Source organism: Pseudophryne corroboree, chromosome 4 (assembly GCF_028390025.1).
Source record: "Pseudophryne corroboree isolate aPseCor3 chromosome 4, aPseCor3.hap2, whole genome shotgun sequence".
NCBI lineage: Eukaryota > Metazoa > Chordata > Amphibia > Anura > Myobatrachidae > Pseudophryne > Pseudophryne corroboree.
The window spans coordinates 208669888-208690818 of NC_086447.1; the positions used below are offsets into that span (position 1 = coordinate 208669888).

The following is a 20931-nucleotide window of genomic DNA, read 5'->3' on the forward strand; positions in this document are numbered from 1 at the left end:
TTGACGGCATGGCGGTTGAACGCCGGATCCTGAAGGAAAAAAGGCATTCCGGATGAAGTCATCCCTATCCTGATCAAAGCCAGGAAGGATGTAACCGCAAAAACATTATCACCGCAATTGGCGAAAATATGTTGCGTGGTGCGAGGCCAGTAAGGCCCGACGGAGGAAATTCAACTGGGTCGATTCCTACATTTCCTGCAAACAGGAGTGTCTATGGGCCTGAAATTGGGGTCCATTAAGGTTCAAATTTCGGCCCTGTCAATTTTCTTCCAAAAAGAACTAGCTTCAGTCCCTGAAGTTCAGACGTTTGTAAAAGGGGTACTGCATATACAGCCTCCTTTTGTGCCTCCAGTGGCACTTTGGGATCTCAATGTAGTTTTTGGTTCCAAAAGTCACATTGGTTTGAACCACTTAAATCTGTGGAGTTAAAATATCTCACATGAAAAGTGGTCATGCTGTTGGCCCTGGCCTGGGCCAGGCGCGTGTCAGAATTGGCGGCTTTATCCTGAAAAAGCCCTTATCTGATTTTCCATTCGGACAGGGCGGAATTGATGACTCGTCCTCAGTTTCTCCCCAAGGTGGTTTCAGCGTTTCACCTGAACCAACCTATTTGTGGTGCCTGCGGCTACTAGGGACTTGGAGGCCTCCAAGTTGCTAGACGTGGTCAGTGCCCTGAAAATATATGTTTCCAGGACGGCTGGAGTCAGGAAATCTGACTCGCTGTTTATCCTGTATGCACCCAACAAGCTGGGTGCTCCTGCTTCTAAGCAGACTATTGCTCGTTGGATTTGTAGTACAATTCAGCTTGCACATTCTGTGGCAGGCCTGCCACAGCCAAAAATCTGTAAATGCCCACTCCACAAGGAAGGTGGGCTCATCTTGGGCGGCTGCCCGAGGGGTCTCGGCTTTACAACTTTGCCGAGCAGCTACTTGGTCAGGAGCAAATACGTTTGTAAAATTCTACAAAATTGATATCCTGGCTGAGGAGGACCTGGAGTTCTCTCATTTGGTGCTGCAGAGTCATCCGCACTCTCCCGCCCGTTTGGGAGCTTTGGTATAATCCCCATGGTCCTTACGGAGTCCCCAGCATCCACTTAGGACGTTAGAGAAAATAAGAATTTACTTACCGATAATTCTATTTCTCATAGTCCGTAGTGGATGCTGGGCGCCCATCCCAAGTGCGGATTGTCTGCAATACTTGTACATAGTTATTGTTACAAAAATCGGGTTATTATTGTTGTGAGCCATCTTTCAGAGGCTCCTCTGTTATCATGCTGTTAACTGGGTTCAGATCACAGGTTATACGGTGTGATTGGTGTGGCTGGTATGAGTCTTACCCGGGATTCAAAATCCTTCCTTATTGTGTACGCTCGTCCGGGCACAGTATCCTAACTGAGGCTTGGAGGAGGGTCATAGGGGGAGGAGCCAGTGCACACCAGATAGTCCTAAAGCTTTTTTTAGATGTGCCCAGTCTCCTGCGGAGCCGCTATTCCCCATGGTCCTTTACGGAGTCCCCAGCATCCACTACGGACTATGAGAAATAGAATTATCGGTAAGTAAATTCTTATTTTCTTTGTCCCATACTCTGCAATGCATGCCTTCTGTTTAGTGCATTATTAAGTGGTCTCCATGGCTCACTCCCTAACATTGGTACATCTTTTCTAATCATCCGTCAACTATTTGGGAACAATGGGAATGTTGAAGTATGGTGGTGATCCTGGTGGACTGTCCATAGCTCTTCCTCCTTGTACCCCACACTTTCCTTTAAGGCCTGAGTTTAGTTTAAGTTCTCAATAGTGTATGACCTTTTTTCTCTGCTTAGGGTATTTCTGTTTCTTTCAACATTATTTATTCTGGATCGCAGCTGGAGGTACCATACCTCTTTCCTCCTCTGCGGCCAGGGAAGGCAGTGGATATTGGGGGTAATTCAGAGTTGATGGCAGCAGCAAATTTGTTATCAGTTGGGCAAAACCGTGTGCACTGCAGGTGTGGCAGATATAACATTTTCAGAGAGGGCTAGATTTGGGTGGGTTATTTTGTTTCTGTGCAGGGTAAATACTGGCTGCTTTATTTTTACAATGTTATTTAGATTTAAGCTTTATAGATAAGTGGAATCTAAAAATCCACACTTTAGTAAATATAACCCTAAGATGGGCAGAGGGGGGGTTTCTTTTGGAAGGCTGCTATCGAGTTGGATCCTGAGGGGAGGTGGTTTCTCCCTTTGCATTAATCTCCTTCTTGGCTCTTACACTCTGTAGAAGCATGCTTGATCCAGCAGCCAGTTTCAGAGCTGCAGCACTCCCCTTCTATACCTTGTCTGCAATGAGATACCATGGTTGGGTGTATGTTTTTCAGACTCGTTAGTTCCCTCACTTAATTGGGATCTGTGGGCTTTCTTGAAAGCTCGCTTTAATTTTTCTGATAGTGTTGTATTTTTGTTCTGTGGCTGCTTGTTGGTGTTCTCCATCATGTCCCAGGAAAATAAAGCTGGGAGTAAACTTCTATTACAGGATTTAACTGCCACTCTTACTTCCAGTGTTTTGGAATCTAGGCAGCTTGCTAGCCTGGAGATCAGCTGTTCCCTGTGACAGAAGATGCTGCATCCAAGGTGATTGGACCACCGTGGCCTAGTTCATGACTGACTCCATTCCTCACTTTCTTCAGCTGGTATCTAGCTCCTGGGACTTTAGTGTGTGTTCCCTTCAGCCAGCTGATCCAAGCTTGGACTTCTGTGATAGTCTTTATTCGTCCAAGTTTTATTGGGCATGAGCATACAGATTCTGTGATATCAGCTCAGACAGAATCACCTTGGTTTGAGGTTTGCCTGATCTGTGAACGAATTGTTGCCTCCTTGCAAAAGACTTTGAAAGTCCTCATTTATTCATGAAAACATAAGTGACTACCTGAGCTTCACACATGGTATGAGGATGTGATGTTTCATCTCATAAGGAGGGTTAAGTAGTGCCTGATTTAGACTTGGAGTTTTCCATTCAATTGAGAATGACACCTTTCGTCAGCATTGGTTGTCCAGTTCCACACAATTCTATGAGGGTGCAGTCCCTTAAAGATGTCACAGATTGGGGAGTGGCGGACATCCGGTCCTTTGTTATGCCTGTTTTGGACAGACAAATGTTTATAGCTCACTGTGGGCTTATTGAGCAAGAGCAGAGTTGCCTGATTTGGCGGAACTGTCATAGGAATGCCTTGGAGGACCTGTGTGATGTGACTTTTTATTCTTGTCATAATAGTGTGAGAATTTTCTGCATCAATTGTCTTGGCACACATAATACTTAATGTCCCTAGACAGACGGCTCACAGGTTTCTGCCTTTACGCAACTCTGGTATCGGTAGAAGGTCAGGCCTTTCAGTACATCGAGGGGGGTGGGGGCAAGTAAATGCAGACAGTATTGGACACCTGTTTACAAGAAGGTTTAGAAACGGTATACATGTTTCTGATGTGGTAGCATGTCTGCTTCTGTTCTGGGGGCCAGTGGTTCAGTTTTACTACAAGGGCAAGAGGCATTATGAGCAAAGGATATATCTATCTCGTTGAGTCCTCACCAAGATGTTTTTTAATCATGGAAAGACAATTGCTGAAGGTGCTATCACTACATCTACATTTAAATGTGTGTTTAGCGAATAAAAGCATGGGAATTTTGATCCAAACATTTCAGCGTGCAGGCCATCGTCATGGGACCCCAATCACTGCAAGTCCTACACTATCATAAATGCTTCACACACCGTTAAATTGCAGTTTGGAACATCTTGACAAAGGCTGGAGCATCGGTCCAGCCTCCCTATAACCCTGCCTCCTGGCCCAGGGAATTCAGTTTTTTGTTTGGTGTGGCAGGAGCCGGGCCACTGTTTATCTACCTCAAGAGAAATGGAGCACTGCATCTCAGTACCTGAGTTAATTTGTGCAGTAAAATCCATATTGTCAGTGGAACATATAGAAGAGCCTCTACTAAAGTCTAAAGCTCCAATCTTTAAACGTCCAAAAACAGTAAAAGCTGAATTTTCCAACTCGGATCAGTTGATGAAAGTTATACAAGAGGCATGGGTGACACCTAGTAAGAAGTTTAAGTTACCCAAAAAATTGGTCTCTTACTATCCTCTCTCGCCTGTGGACTATGTTAAAAGGGAAGTACCTCCCAAGGTAGATGCTCACGTAGTTCGACTGGTGAGCAAATCTACATTACCTGTGCCTTCAACATCATTAAATGATGTAACAGACAGAAAAATTGATAGCTATCTTAAGGCTGTATTTTCCCTAACAGGGGCAAGTACAAGACCAGCTATGGGCACAGCATAGATGGCTAAAGCCGTGACAGGCTGGGCGGAAGCTTTGTAGAATGATATCTCAGTTTATGGAACGAGAGAACAATTATATATATCTAATTATAAAGCAAGCAGATGCCTATATCGAAGAACCAGCCCTAGATATGGGTATATTAGCTTCTCAAGCGTCCGCTTCCTCAGTAGCAGCTCGCAGAACAGTTTGGCTACGTTTATGGAAGGCTGATACAGAATCCAAAAAGGTATTGGAATCCCTACATTTTGTCGTAAATATTCTGTTTGGAACAGAATTGAACAACATTCTAATGTCTGAAGCAAAACTCTAAATCAGCTGGGTTTTCTCTCGACATCTACATCAAAACCTAGATACCCTGCTTTCCGGCCCTTTCAGCCCAAGGTAAAGCAAAAGGGAAAGGCTTATGTCAAACAGTTTCAATCAAATAAAACTGTCAAGACTGAGGCCAAACAGGCTTGGTCAGCCAGACGCCTGACTTCTAAACCAGAAGACAAGTCTCCTGCCCGATGACACGGGCATCCACCTGGGGGACCCCAGGGTGGGAGGCCGACTTCTTCAATTTGCACAGGTCTGGCAGCAGTCCACCCCAGATACCTGGGTGCAAGAGGCGGTGTCTCGTGGGTATGCCTTCTCCTTCAAGAAATGACCTCCTCAACAGTTGTTTTGTACTAGCCCGCCGTCAGTAGCAACGAAGGCCAGGGCATTACAAGATTCAATTTGAAAATTGCTACAATCAGGAGTGATAGTACCAGTTCCCTCAGCACAACGAGGGCTATGTTTCTATTCTACCCTGATCCTTATTCAGAAGTCTGATGGGTCTCACCTGCCCTTTCTCAATCTCAAAGCTCTGAACAAATATATTTGGGTGCCTCGGTTCCATATGGAAACATTATGGACCATTATCCTGGCGATGGAGCCGGGGAATTTCATGGTGTCCCTGGACATTCAAGATGCTTACCTATATGTACCAATAGTACTCTCACATCTTAAGTTCGCAATCCTCCAGCAACATTTTCAGTTTCAGGCACAACCCAAAGGGTGTTAACAAAAATTGTGGTAATGGCAGCTCACCTTTGTCGTTAGGGGATAAGGAATTTCCCGTACCTGGATGACCTGCTAATCTTGGCACAATCCTAGGATACTCTCCACTGCCATCTACAAATAACAATAGCCTGCCTACAGGTTCACGGCTGGCTCATAAATTGGGCAAAGTCCTCCCTAGTCCCATCCCAATGGATGACGCATTTAGGAGCTGTATTGGATTGCAGTGTTCAGAAAATCTTTCAATCTCTGAACAAAATATCCACAATACAGATGAGAATTCGCGGATTGCTACACAATCGGAGAGTATCCATCCATGCAGCGATGCGGATGCTGGGATCAATGGTCTCGACATTCGACATGGTAGAAGATGCCCAGTTCCATTCAAGTTCCCTTCAACATCTGATTCTCTCCAGATGGAATGGACAGCATCAGATGATAAAAAGTCAGACAATGACACTTCCTCAGGAAGTTCGTCAGTAACTAGCCTGGTGGTTACAGACGTCCCACTTGAACAAAGGTCGACCCTTTTGGATCTCAGACTGGGTGCTTCCAACAATGGATGCCAGTGTCTGAGGCTGGGGAGCCATAACAGGAAAGTACTCTCTCCAGGGGTGTTGGACCAAGGAAGAAAGTTGTCTGCCAATCAATGTCCTGGAGCTTCGGGCCATCTACATGGCACTCGCCCAGGCAAAATAAGTGCTTCGTGGCAAACCGATTCAGATTCAGTCGGACAATGCCACTGCAGTAGCGTACCTCAATCACCAAGGAGGCACTTGCAGTCGGATGGCAATAAGGGAAGTAAGCCGCACATTAAAGTGGGCAGAACTTCATCATCCAGCCATGTCTGCTGTATTCATACCGGGAGTACTAAATTGGGAAGCGGACTTACTCACGCCACGACATTCAGGCAGGCGAATGGGCCCTAAACCCAGAAGTCTTTCAGGTTCTGGTAAACAAATGCCGAAAGTGGTCCTTATGGCTTCATGTCAGAACAACAAGGTACCAGTATACGGGTCAAGAAGGAGGGATCCCAAAGCAATCTTTGTGGATGCCCTGTCAGTAACATGGAAGTTTCATCTGGCATATGTCTTCCCTCCAATCTCCCTGCCCTGATTCGAAAATTAAAGCAGGAAGGAGCCGCCGTGATATTAATAGCTCCGGTGTGACCCAGACGAAATTGGTACATGGATCTGCAGAGGCTATCTGTGGACACTCCGTTTCTTCTGCCTCAACCACCAGATCTTCTGATTCAGGGTCCCTGTCTCTACGTACACCTGGATCTGCTGTCTTTTACGGCGTGACACTTGAAATATTCATCCTAAAAGCAAAGGGCTTTTCACAGACGGTATTTCAAAATAAGCATTAAAGCAAGGAACCATCCTCTGCTCGCATCTATTACCAGATATGGCATGCATATTTTCAATGCTGCTTTGCCAGAAACTATGACCCAAGGTCCTTAAGAGTTTCAAGAATCTTAGCATTCCTTCAAGCTGGAATGGACCAAGTCTTTGCCTAACTTCCCTGAATGTAAAAGTGTCAGCATTGACCATATGTTTCCAAAGGAAAATTGCATATCTACAGGATGTGTGCACATTTTTCCAAGGAATGCTTCTCGTTCAGCCTCCATTTGTACCTCCAACAGCCCCTTTGGGACCAGGGACGGGCCCTTAGGGCTCTTCAAGATGCCCCATTTGAACCCTTGAAAAGGGTGGACCTCAAATGGTAGACAACTAAAGTTCTCTTTCTACTGGCAATTGCTTCAGTTAGAAGAGTATCAAATTTAGGGGCACTTTCGTGTCACCCTCCATTTCTGGTATTCCATCCAGACAGGGTGGTTCTCTGAACCAAGTCTGGATATATTCCTAAGGGGGTCTCAAAGTTCCATCTTAATGAAGAAATAGTAGTTCCGGCCTTCCAATTGCCGGATCTTTCTGTGGGAGATGCATCATTGGACGTAGTTTGTGCACTAAGGATCAATGTGGATCGTACCAGTGGCATTAGAAGAACAGACTCTCTCTCTGCCCAATATGGAGTCCACAAGAGAGGATGGCCTGCCACTAAGCAAACATTGGCTAGATGGCTTCGGATGACTATCTCAGAAGCCTACTCTCAAGCCAGTCTCCCTATCCCGGATAATGTCTTTACCCATTATACCCAATTAGTCGGTCATTCATGGGCAGCCCACTGTGGTGCCTCAGCTGAGCAACTCTGTAAGGCAGCCACATGGTCATCAATAAATACATTTGTTAGACATTATGCCTTTAACACCTTTGCCTCTCAGGATGCTGCATTTGGGCGTAAGATTCTCCTGTCTAATCGGGAGCGTCCCCTCCCAATGGGAGCATTACATCCCAATGTAAATCCTGTGGATCTACTGTGGACCCTGAAGTAGAAAACAAGAGGTATGGTAGACTTACCATTGTTAACTCTATTTCTGCGAAGTCCACAGTATCCGCAGTGAACCCACTCTGATGCACCTGATTTGAGAATCTCTCCATTACTTATCCCTTCCTTCTTCCCTCCTGGTATGGAAGTGTGTGTGTTTTTCTCGCCTAAGTAGGTCTTCCTTCTCACTCTAATCCTGCTCCTGCTTTGGGCTGTGTGACAAACTGAATTCCCTGGAGCAGGAGGCAGGGTTATAGGGAGGCTAGACTGATGCATGGTGGGAGCCCAGAAGTTTAACTGTTTGGTGCCCGATCCTCTGATGCCACCTTCAACCCAATGTAAATCCTGTGGATACTGTGGTCTTAGGAGAAATAGAGTTTACAATGGTAAGTCTACCATAGCCCTTGTTATCTATGGACATCCAGTATGTATTTTTTCATATCCCTATATGGGAGGGACATCAGAGCCTACTCCAGTTTCCAGCTCAAAACCAGCCTTGTCAGGTTCGGTTATTTCCATTGGCACTAGCAGAAGTTTCTGTGATGGTGTCTCTTATGCAGTGCAGGAAGATTATTATCGTTCCCTATCTGGACGATCTTCTAACAAAATCCAGTGTTCCATATTTACTTCAGGCCTGTGTGCTGGAATTACTAAAGGAACTAGAATCACATAGATGATTTATCAGTTATAAGAAGTCAGTTTGTCTCCTTACAAGTTAGTCATTTGTTTGGTGGTTGAGCGAGAACTTCACTGGAGGGCAGCATTTACATTTTTATAATTGAACGTTGCCAATATATGCCAACTTTTTTTGGGTTGGGGATTGGTCAAGCTTGTTTAAGTGGTCATTGGACCCCAGGGAATTCCAAACTTCAAAGTACTTTATCTCTTTTTTCAGCTGCTGGCAAGGTGGGGTCAGGTAGACATCAGCATGGTGACATCTTGCTTCAACCATAATGTGCAAAAGTTCTGTGCTGCAACAAGGTATCTGAGGGTGATACTGGTAGTACAGTGGAACTGTCACCTCATATATTTGTTCCTTCTGATGGACATGCTAAGTTAGCAAAAGAGGAGAAGACATTCCAGTAATTTTGGTAGCTCTGCATTGGCAGCGTACGGTGGTACATGGATAGTCACAATATGATAGTGGTGCTGTCTTGGTTGCTTCCACTAAGGCCAGACCGTTTAAGCCAAAGCTTATGTATCACAGTTACCAGCGACATACATCCCTTGTTGGAGGAAGGGGTTTCTTACTTTGTCCTTTAGGTTTTCAACAGTTAGGAGTGTTTCAGAGACTTTCTTTTGTCTCTTTTTCCATGCGGACTGTCTTTCTATAGACCAAGCCTTCCTTTCAGCAAAACGTGATTTCCAGTTTTCACATTAATTAGGATATTCTTTATAACATCATAGGTCTCCTGAATAAGAGGTCTGTCTTCATTCAGTGTCCCCAGTGGATAACTAAGAAAAGAGGATTTTTATACTTCTGTTAAAAGTCCATTGGGGAACACTCTACGCACACCCTTTACGCTCTTGTTCTATGTTACATTTCTTAATACTTTAGGAGATGGTTGTTCTTTTTCTCATCGTTCATTCCTCTATTCTGTCCTGTGTGACTTTGTTAAAAGCAACTGAGGCTTCCCGGCAGGCGAGGGGTATATGTGGGTGGAAGCTGTGGACAAGTGATAGATTTTAAAGTGACCTCACTTTACCAGAAACACCACTATAAGAAAAGGCTTTAACAGAAGTATAAAAATCCTCCCTAATGCTGGGCATACACAGTCAGATAAAATGCCTGTCAGACAGTCATTTTATCTGACCCTGCCAATTTCCGGGACAATCCCTGTGAGATCTCTCACTAGGGATGGCCATCGTCCATCGATGATTCATAATCATGTATGGTTTATGGCCAATGTAGAATATTTTTGCCATCCATGGGGGAGAACCAGATTTGTTTCCCTCCATTTATGGTACAGTATAACCAATTTTATTTATTTTTTACCCCAAGATGCCGGGACATATAGCATAGCCCTGCCTCTGACGAAGCCCCACCCCAAGGTTCTGATTGGCCCACGGGCCAGTCAAAGAAAGGGATGACCTTCGAATGGTGAAACCATCAATGGTCATCCATTACATAGTAGACTGCCATCGATGGCCACTTACAATATTGCCATCAATGGTGACCACACCGATGGCCTGCCCTATGTCGAACAGTGCATGTCACGTGATATTGGTGCTCTGTTCCTGGGGAGGAGACATTTTCTCATTCCTTCTCTTGTGAAGGAACAGGGAAATATCTGTTGGTTGGCTCCGGTAGGGCATACACTGCCCAATGCGGCCGAGCGGACACATGAAAATTTTACATCGGAGGGGCATGCTGGACGAACCGGCATGCCCGATCTATCAATATTTTCGGGTCGGTCAGTCACATACACGCTGCAGTTACCTAGCTGATGCGCTGATATCGGGCAGATCTGCCAGATAATTGTAGCGAAAAGGGTTTGAGAGGGTGCATATTCAGGGGCAGAGTTGGCTGGTTTAAAGCACATGGTTTTTTTTATGCTGTTAGTACAGGCACGGTGCAGTGACTTATTTAAAAAAAAAAAAAAAGCCTAATACACGGAAAAAAAATAGTGTTTTTATTCAAATGTTTAATGCCAGTGACATGCCCAGTGCTAGTGATTAACTCCTCGTGTGTGTGTGTGTGTGTGTGTGTGTCTCTGAAAAGTGCTTTTGCATTTTCCATTTTGTATTACTATTCAGATTTATTTAATTATAATAAGTAAGACATCTATGAGTGTACTTTGTATGTATTAATATATTTAGGGGTATATGCAATTGCGGGCGAATCGCGGCAAATTATCAACGTTTTTTTATTTCGACACAATTCGACAGGTGAATTCCGGCAGGTGGCTGCCGGAATTCACCATATTCAATGAAAAACGGATTCGACATTCCCGCGGGCGAAAAACGGCCGATTTGCCGCGAATTAAAAAAACGGGAAAAACCCGGAAAAAAATGGCGTGGGGTCCCCCCTCCAAAGCATAACCAGCCTCGGGCTCTTCGAGCTGGTCCTGGTTCTAAAAATGCGGGGAAAAATTTGACAGGGGATCCCCCGTATTTTTAAAACCAGCACCGGGCTCTGCGCATGGTGCTGGTGCAAAAAATACGGGGGACAAAAAGAGTAGGAGTCCCCCGTATTTTTTACACCAGCATCGGGCTCCACTAGCTGGACAGATAATGCCACAGCCGGGGGTCACTTTTATACAGCGCCCTGCGGCCGTGGCATTAAATATCCAACTAGTCACCCCTGGCCGGGGTACCCTGGAGGAGTGGGGACCCCTTCAATCAAGGGGTCCCCCCCCCAGCCACCCAAGGGCCAGGGGTGAAGCCCGAGTCTGTCCCCCCCATCCAAGGGCTGCGGATGGGAGGCTGATAGCCTTGAGAAAAATGTCAGAATATTGTTTTTTCCAGTAGTACTACAAGTCCCCGCAAGGTGGTACTTGGAGAACCACAAGTACCAGCATGCGGGAGAAAAACGGGCCCGCTGGTACCTGTAGTACTACTGGGGGGAAAAAATACCCAAATAAAAACAGGACACACACACCGTGACAAGTACAACTTTATTACACACTGCCGACACACATACTTACCTATGTTGACACGCCGACTGCCACAGTCTCCGACGATCCGAGGGTACCTGTGAAAAAATTATACTCACTTTCCAGCGTCCAGAGATAAATCCACGTCCAGAGTATAATCCAGGTACTTGGCAAAATAAAAAAACGCAAAAACCCGTGCCAGCGGACTGAAAGGGGTCCCATATTGACACGAGACCCCTTTCCCCGAATGTGCCGGGACCCCACGTGACTCCTGTCACTGAGGTCCCTTCAGCCAATCAGGAAGCGCTACTACGTGGCGCTCACCTGATTGGCTGTGCGCTGTCTGTGCTGTGACAGCGCATCGCACAGCTCTCTCCATTATATTCAATGGTGGGAACTTTGCCGTCAGTGGGGGGGGTTACCCGCGGTCAGTCGCTGACCGGCGGGTGACCCCACCGCTAACCGCAAAGTTCCCACCATTGAATATAATGGAGAGGCTTTGCGATGCGCTGTCTGAGCTCAGACGCGCAGAGCCAATCAGCAGAGTGCAAGGACGTTGCACTCGCTGATTGGCTGAAGAGACCTTTCAGTGACAGCTGTCACGGAGAGGTCTCTGCATTCGGGGAAAGGAGTCTCATGTGTCAATATGGGACCCCTTTCAGTCCGCTGGCACGGGTTTTTGCGTTTTTTTTATTTTGCCAAGTACCTGGATTATACTCTGGACGTGGATTTATCTCTGGACGCTGGAAGGTGAGTATAATTTTTTCACAGGTACCCTAGGATCGTCGGAGACTGTGGCAGTCGGCGTGTCAACATAGGTAAGTATGTGTGTGTCGGCAGTATGTAATAAAGTTGTACTTGTCACGGTGTGTGTGTCCTGTTTTTATTTGGGTATTTTTTTCCCAGTAGTACTACAGGTACCAGCGGGCCCGTTTTTCTCCCGCATGCTGGTACTTGTGGTTCTCCAAGTACCAGCTTGCGGGGGAGGCTTGCTGGGACTTGTAGTACTACTGGAAAAAAAACAATATTCTGACATTTTTCTCAAGGCTATCAGTCTCCCATCCGCAGCCCTTGGATGGGGGGGACAGCCTCGGGCTTCACCCCTGGCCCTTGGGTGGCTGGGGGGGGGACCCCTTGATTGAAGGGGTCCCCACTCCCCCAGGGTACCCCGGCCAGGGGTGACTAGTTGGATATTTAATGCCACGGCCGCAGGGCACTGTATAAAAGTGACCCCCGGCTGTGGCATTATCTGTCCAGCTAGTGGAGCCCGATGCTGGTGTAAAAAATACGGGGGACCCCTACTCTTTTTGTCCCCCGTATTTTTTGCACCAGGCGCAGAGCCCGGTGCTGGTTTTAAAAATACGGGGGATCCCCTGTCAAATTTTTCCCCGCATTTTTAGAACCAGGACCAGCTCGAAGAGCCCGAGGCTGGTTATGCTTTGGAGGGGGGACCCCACGACATTTTTTTCCTTGATTTTACCGTTCCAGCTATAAAAAAAATAAAATAAAAATAAAATATTTTTAAAAATATATAAATAATACTTGTGCCTCCAAAAAAGACAAACCAAGTACCTAATGCCTTCTAATATAAATAGATATGCTATTACCCTAAAAAAACAAAAACAAAAAAAACATGTTTTAAAATTTTTTTATTGGTTTCACCCTCCAAAGTGTGGCGGATTGAAAATGACGAATTTACTGTCTAAAAGCACTGTTGTCGAATTTCCAAACTTGAATTGAATACACTTTGGTCGAATTGCAGCACTTGTATCATTGCAGAAAAGTCGAATTTGACAAAAGTCGAATTTCATAAAGTCGAATTTTGAAAGTCCGTTTTTTTTACGGAAAGCACTGAATTGCATTGACGATTTTTTTTTTTTGGCGGAAAATTCCAGAAATTCGACAATTTCGGGAATTCGACCGCAATTGCATATACCCCCAAGTCTATCTACATATATTCAGATGTAATAGAAATAATAAGCTGTAAAAAATGGTTTTATTGAAATATGTAAAATAAATAAAAGCAACGCCTAATAACATTATTAATGTTAGAAAGCATTAAAACATGATTGATCAAGGTTGCTAATACATGATTCTTTTTTTTTCATGAAAACATTAATGCCAAAAAAAAAAATTGGTTTAAACCCAAAAAGCGGGATTTTTGTATCTTTTAAAAAAACGTTTTTGTTTTTTTCAACCCTGTAATCGGGGGTATTCATTGCTGTGCACAGTCATTACCTCTTGTCAGACACGCCGGTCAGAGCTCCTCTAATCACATCTCGTGAGCAGCTGTGAACCAGGCCAAAATAGTAGAATGCTATTTCTTCTGTCCGTTCATTCCCGATTTTCTTCAAGGTGCAAGCTATCAGTGAAAAAGGAAAAAGATATAGTCGAGTTGGAAGTTCAACGGAAGGGAAAGAGCATTCACACATTTAAGTCCAAGGAAATTTGTGTCATGAGAAGAAGTTAGCATTAAGATTTGCTGCGATGAGGTCAATCTGTGGATATCCAGACTTCTTTATTACTTCTGTGTGTAATTTTCCCGGAAGAACGGTTATTTGATGGTGGAATTCCACCACAAAGTTTGTTTGCTAGTTACGTGAAGACCCAAATGAAGACCTGGCTAGCAGTGCCTCTGATAGCACCACTGTGACAGAACTTTTGTAAACATTCTCAGTTACTTTGCCAGGCCAAATGGGTGACATGTAAACTGATAATGTTTGCTCAGGGCTCAAAACCTGGAATAAGCTTAATGTAACTTGGCAATGGGAATATGGAAGTAAGTGTCTTATTAGAGTTCTATGAAGGCTACGAAGTTGCTTTTATTCGGTCAATATTGATCTCAATGTTTCCATCTAAGGGGTATATGCAATTCACGGCGAATCGCGGCAAATTATCGCCGTTTTTTAATTCGACACAATTCGACAGGTGAATTCCGGCAGGTGGCTGCCGGAATTCACCATATTCAATGAAAAACGGATTCGACAGTCCCGCGGGCGAAAAACGGCCGATTTGCCGGATTTTGCCGCGATTTAAAAAAACGGGAAAAACCCGTAAAAAAAATGGCGTGGGGTCCCCCCTTCAAAGCATAACCAGCCTCGGGCTCTTCGAGCTGGTCCTGGTTCTAAAAATGCGGGGAAAAATTGGGCAGGGATCCCCCGTATTTTTAAAACCAGCACCGGGCTCTGCGCCTGGTGCTGGTGCAAAAAATACGGGGGACAAAACGAGTAGGGGTCCCCCGTATTTTTTACACCAGCATCGGGCTCCACTAGCTGGACAGATAATGCCACAGCCGGGGGTCACTTTTATACAGTGCCCTGCGGCCGTGGCATTAAATATCCAACTAGTCACCCCTGGCCGGGGTACCCTGGGGGAGTGGGGACCCCTTCAATCAAGGGGTCCCCCCCCCCAGCCACCCAAGGGCCAGGGGTGAAGCCCGAGGCTGTCCCCCCCATCCAATGGCTGCGGATGGGAGGCTGATAGCCTTGAGAAAAATGACAAGAATATTGTTTTTTCCAGCAGTACTACAAGTCCCAGCAAGCCTCCCCCGCAAGCTGGTACTTGGAGAACCACAAGTACCAGCATGCGGGAGAAAACCGGGCCCGCTGGTACCTGTAGTTCTATTGGAGAAAAAATACCCAAATAAAAACAGTACACAGACACAGTGACAGTAAAACTTTATTACACACTGCCGACACACACATACTTACCTATGTTGACACGCCGACTGCCACGGTCTCCGACGATCCGAGGGTACCTGTGAAAAAAATTATACTCACCTTCCAGCGTCCAGAGGTACATCCACGTCCAGAGATACATCCACGTACTTGTTAAAAAAAAAAAAAACGAACACTCGTACCACCGGACTGAAAGGGGTCCCATGCTTTCACATCAGACCCCTTTCCCCGAATGCCGGGACACCACGTGACTCCTGTCACTGAAGTCCCTTCAGCCAATCAGGAAGCGCTACTTCCGTGGCGCTCACCTGATTGGCTGTGCGCTGTCTGAGCTGTCAGACAGCGCATCGCAAAGCCTCTCGAGAACTTTGCCGTCTGCGGGGGTTACCCGCGGTCAGCCGCTGACCGGCGGGTGACCTCACCGCTAGCCGCTAAGTTCCCACCATTGAAAGTAATGGACGGAGCTGTGCGATGCACTGTCTGAGTTCAGACAGCGCACAGCCAATCAGGTGAGCGCAACGAAGTTGCGCTTCCTGATTGGCTTTAGAGACCTTTCTGTGACAGCTGTCACTCTGAGAGGTCTCTCTGCATTCGGGGTAAGGGGTCCCATGTGTAAGCATGGGACCCCTTTCAGTCCGGCATGGTACGGGTGTCCGTTTTTTTTTTTTTTAACAAGTACGTGGATTTATCTCTGGACCCTGGCTGAGGTGAGTATATTGATCTTTTCTTTTCAGGTATCCGTGGATTCTACTTGGAGAAGAGGACCGATGTCGGCGTGTGAACATAGGTAAGTATGTGTGTGTCGACGTATGAAATAAAGTTTTACTGTCACGGTGTGTGTGTCCTGTTTTTATTTGGGTATTTTTTTTCCAGTAGAACTACAGGTACCAGCGGGCCCGTTTTTCTCCCGCATGCTGGTACTTGTGGTTCTCCAAGTACCAGCTTGCGGGGGAGGCTTGCTGGGACTTGTAGTTCTTCTGGAAAAACACAATATTCTTGACATTTTACCAAGGCTATCAGCCTCCCATCCGCAGCCCTTGGATGGGGGGGACAGCCTCGGGCTTCACCTCTGGCCCTTGGGTGGCTGGGGGGGGGGACCCCTTGATTGAAGGGGTCCCCACTCCCCCAGGGTACCCCGGCCAGGGGTGACTAGTTGGATATATTTTATTTGAAAAGTATTTTATTGGACAACTGTACAACATTTGCATACATTATCTCAAAACAGGGTATAATTATATAGTAACATAACTATACATTCGAGACAGTTGGTTTTAAACAAAACAATCAACATAACCAGGTCAGGTCTATCAGAGAGTACCACAGTAAGGGCCTTTTAGAAGGGTGGGTGTCCTAGGTCTAATATTTCTAGGTTATACCATGTAGTGTGATATATGGCTTGGCGTAGGGATGTTTTGACAGGACTGTCTAGTGTTTGCACATAAGGGAGCCATATGTCAAAGAATTTTGTTATTTTGTTCGCCTTATCTAATAGCATTTCCAACCATTCCATATGGAAGAGGTATGATATTCTTGGCAAAAATATAGCTATGGATAGTGAATCTGTAGCTATCCATTGGGACAGTATTGTTTTTTTTCCTGCTGCTGCTATTTTGGTTAGTAATTGGCGTTTACCGATCGGCAGCTTAGAGGCAGGGTGATATAAGTGTAAGTCCCACATAACCCATTCCGGGGAGACATCTAAGTTGAGATGCAGTTTATCTCTAACATATGTTTGAATTAGGTTCCAGAATTTACGTACTTCAAGGCAACTCCACAAACAATGATAAATATCTGCATCTATCATGCCACACTTAAAACATTTGGAGTCAGAGGCTGTTCCCATTTGGAACCGTAGTTTTGGTGTAATGTAGGATCGGTGTAGGATTTGATAGTTCATTTCTGCGTAGGATGCTGATATAAGGGTTTTATTAATCTTATTAAAGGCCGTAAGCATGGTGGAAACATCAATGGATGGGAAGTCTGATAGCCACTTTACTAGTCCCGTCTGAGTAGATTCCCAATCAATGGATTTTTTTATGTATGTATATAGCAATGCAGTAGAAGGGTGTATATTCGGTGTCAATTGCAAAGACTAGTTGGATATTTAATGCCACGGCCGCAGGGCACTGTATAAAAGTGACCCCCGGCTGTGGCATTATCTGTCCAGCTAGTGGAGCCCGATGCTGGTGTAAAAAATACGGGGGACCCCTACTCGTTTTGTCCCCCGTATTTTTTGCACCAGCACCAGGCGCAGAACCCGGTGCTGGTTTTAAAAATACGGGGGATCCCCTGTCAATTTTTCCCCCGCATTTTTAGAACCAGGACCAGCTCGAAGAGCCCGAGGCTGGTTATGCTTTGGAGGGGGGACCCCACGCCATTTTTTTCAGGGATTTCACCATTCCATCTATAAAAAAAAATAAAAAAATATTATTTTTAAAAATATATAAATAATACTTGTGCCTCCCAAAAAGACAAACCAAGTACCTAATCCCTTCTAATATAAATAGATCTGATATTACCACGAAAAAACCCCACAAAAAAAACATGTTTTAAATTTTTTTTATTGGTTTCACCCTCCAAAGTGTGGCGGATTGAAAATGACGAATTTGCTGTCTAAAAGCACTGCTGTCGAATTTCCAAACTTGAATTGAATATGCTTTTGTCGAATTGCAGCACTTGTATCATTGCAGAAAAGTCAAATTTGCAAAAAGTCGAATTTCAAAAAGTCGAATTTTGAAAGTCCGTTTTTTTGACGGAAAGCACTGAATTGCATTGCCGAATTTTTTTTTTTGGCGAAAAATACCCGAAATTCGACCGCAATTGCATATACCCCTGAAAGTGCTTTACCTGGATGTCCTGTTTAAGTGTCTTAGATCTATTATAGTGCTCAAAGCCCCTGAAGGCACAGACATGGGTAGAAACAAAAGCAGCACTTGATACCAAAAATACAGTACACTGTTTCAGGTTTAAATTTTTTTAACCCGTTTTAAGAGTCTGCCCCTACAGGAATAGAAGGCATGGGCTGAACGTAATTATTGTTCTGATTTATGGTCAGAACTTTTGATGTATAAAAAGGACTGCCTTGATGTACTATTTATCTGCCATAGTGATAGCCTGGTTTATAACTTATAGATTTCCTGTATTACTGTTCTGAGGGAAATGGAGGGGAAGCGGTTAAGATACCGCCGCACAGGATCCCGGCGATCACAATGCTGATGCCGGAATCCCGCACAGTGGCACAATGCCGGAACGGGCTATGCTGTGGGTGTCCACGAATATAGCCTGTGGCGAGAATATAACCTGTGGCGAGCGCAGTGAGCCACCGTGTCCGCAGCGTGGCAAGCGCAGCGAACCCGCAAGGGTTTCTAGTGCTTGCCCCGATGCCGGCATACTAGTGGCCGGGATGCCGCTGTTGGTATACTGATGGCTGGCATCCCGGCCATCGATTTTTCATACTGAACCCAAATGGATATCTAATTTGCTTATCCTGTGGAAGTCTATTTGACCTTCAGACAGTCATTTTCTGGATCATAGACTCCAACTTGTTGCCAAGTAAAGGAGATTCTTCAAAAAGCAACGTAGCCATCCTGATTTTGGAATGCACATCTACAGCCTATGGGCATAGCCAAAGATCCATTCTGGCCACCACACTGATGCCTAACATAACTGCTGTTGAAACATGTAGCTTCTTAAAGCAACTCTCCGTGTTTGTTTGTTTGTTTTAATCCATTGGATCTTTAAAGGATTCTCCCATCTTCCAACGGAATGGTAGTCTTAGAAATAAAATTAGCATTCTAGGCACTGGACACCAGGTCAAAAATTCTACATCTTTAACCAGATACATACGTTAAATCTTGGACAAACCTACTTTGATGCTTGTCCAGATTCTGCCACTCTTTTAGCTCCATTTCCTTCATAAACCAGAAACACATTGCCGTTCTGGTGAGATTCTCCAACAGCAGATCCTGCTCTGCTTCTTGCTGTGATTAATTTTAATAATTCATACTTTTAATCCTGGGAAGATGGAGGCTGATCCCAGCTCCAATTTTTACACCCTGAACCGGTGTCATGTGTGTATGCATGCACATAGTGGCTGTGCACAGAGCCTTACTTTCACTCCAAATACTGTGTTTGCACCGAATCGCGCATTTAGCTTTCTCCTGGGAACCACCCATTTCTGTTAGTTTTGTGCTAGAAAGAGTTGCGTTGAGTCGAGGGGCTGAATAGCAAAGGTAAGCCCGTCTGGTAGAAAACAACAAATGATTCCCTGGGGGGCATGTAATAGGGTGTGAGAATCAGGAAGTGAAAGATTTTGGGAGAGTTCTCTTGTTTTTATAAAGTGGCAATCATTTACATGGCAAAATCAACCAGGATCCCCCTCTATTCTGGGGGTAGCTGTGTTACTAACACACAGTATTACTGCCATGGAGGATTGAAGAATAAACATTTATTATAACAATAACCCTGTTACATACAATTGCTAATAATGAAATAATCTGCTAAATTAACACAATTGCAAACTCTATAATGTATATGGATTGTTTGATGTCAATAGATTCTGCTAATAATTTGGCCACCTACCATAAATTCACTTTTACAAATTGGTCTTATATAGTATAAAATAACTCTGTTGAAAGATCTCTCCTCTGATGAAATTGTCCCATACAATGACATGCATCAGTATTTAGATTAGGACTTCCCTACTGACTCTAGTCCTTTTAAATGTGTGATATCAGGAGTCTTCCCACAATTGGAAAGACTCCTGATATCACACATTCAACTACATTTCCTAGCAGCTGCTTAATGCAATTTCACGGCTCCTGTGATTGTATCACCTTATGGTACCAATGAGCCTCGTTGTTGGTTCTGACCTGGATGCTGAGTTTACTATACTTGCTTCCAAGTTCTCTTGTGCCAGAACTACAAGTGCACACTTAAGGATATTTGTTGATAATATAGAGTTCCAAATAAACAGTGGTCAAACAACTCCACGAAGGGGCCCACTGCTTTATGTGTCTCGCACACTTCCTGCGGACCGGTGCCCAGCGGCCCCTGTTTGCTCCTCACGTGAATAATGTAAGCTTCCAGGCCTGCTTCCTAGATGAGGATGTAGAGAAGTAGCTTGATGTGTAGGAGTGGCTAGCAGAAAGTGCTGTACAAGGATACAAGACACCTGTGACTACTGTAAACAAAGGAGAAGCCACCACAATCAGATCCTTAATCATCTGAGGAACATAGCCAAAATAAGTAACTAATTCCCACAGAAAATCTGCCTAAAGTCATACATGCATTAGTATCATCTCGCTTAGACTCCTGCAATGCCCTCTACCTGCTGGGACTCTCAGTAAGAGAGTTGCACTGCTTGCAGCTGGTACAAAATGCAGCTGCCTGGCTTTAAACTAACCAGCCCCGTTCCTGCCACATAATACCCATTCTCTACTCCCTCCACACAGTGCAACAAGCTGTGATCGCAGTGCGCTTGCATCAAGCTGCCACTGTGGCCTTGCTCACAATGAGTATTTCATGGAGAAGTGATTGACAGGAAGGGACCATTTAGAGAGGTTAATGGGGAATGGTTGGAAAGCACAGGTGTGTCATGGCCATTTTCGGGGAGTGTATCTGCTGTCCGCTATGAGCTCGTACATGCAAAAACATGGCGCCTGCATAGCTACTACTGTGTCCAGTTGGCCTAGCCATAGGCCAACCCACAACCTCGATGTACAGTACCTCGTTTTTGCGTATAGACTGCAGATGTGTACGTAATTGTGAATGAATGAGTTTGCGATATCTCTGGTGGGCATCAGCTTCACTTGTTAACATTAGCAGTTCCATAGCCTAGAAAATCACAATTGCATCTGCATACAAACATAAATTAGGCCCTATATTTTGTTCAATGTCCTTTTTGTTTCTAGCTTAT

General features: G+C 45.0%; 1 protein-coding gene across 3 annotated transcripts in view; it reads left to right on the top strand.

Moving 5' to 3' along the window:
- Positions 1-20931, top strand: part of AMMECR1L (AMMECR1 like) — a 67469-nt gene that overhangs the window by 12450 nt on the left and 34088 nt on the right. The window lies entirely within an intron of this gene.